Source organism: Lupinus angustifolius, chromosome LG01 (genome assembly GCF_001865875.1).
Source record: "Lupinus angustifolius cultivar Tanjil chromosome LG01, LupAngTanjil_v1.0, whole genome shotgun sequence".
NCBI classification, from domain to species: domain Eukaryota; kingdom Viridiplantae; phylum Streptophyta; class Magnoliopsida; order Fabales; family Fabaceae; genus Lupinus; species Lupinus angustifolius.
In genome coordinates this window covers 21,540,054-21,540,534 of record NC_032009.1, presented here as the reverse complement: position 1 = coordinate 21,540,534, position 481 = coordinate 21,540,054, and positions in this window count along the sequence as shown.

Here is a 481-nt window from a genome sequence, read left to right as displayed (position 1 = left end):
TCAAGCGAGGACAAGTCGCCCAAGCGACAATTCATCTTTAAATCTCAATTAGACTGAAACTTTCCTCGCCTAGGCGAAAGTATTATCGCCCAAGCGAGAGGGTTCCAGAAACTCATAAAAATTCTGGATTTTTTTTTTTTTTCGCCCATCGAGTTTTTTGCTCGCCTGGGCGGACTTTCGGTCGCCCCGGTGACGCCTCGTTCGCCCAGGCGAAAATCCTGGGAAATTTTTTTTTTTTTCCGTCTGATGCGCCCCGACGACGCCCTGGTCGCCCGAGCTCGCCCCGACGACTCCTGGTTCACCCAGACTACTGGGATTTGGACAGAATGCTAATTTTTGTCGTTTTCAACAATCAAGACACATTCAAACATGATTTTTCAACCACCTGCACTCAAAAAATTTCACAACAATATTCAACACATTTCATCAACAATCACATATATTCAAAAGCATTCAAACATAAAAATCTTGGGTTTCTTAA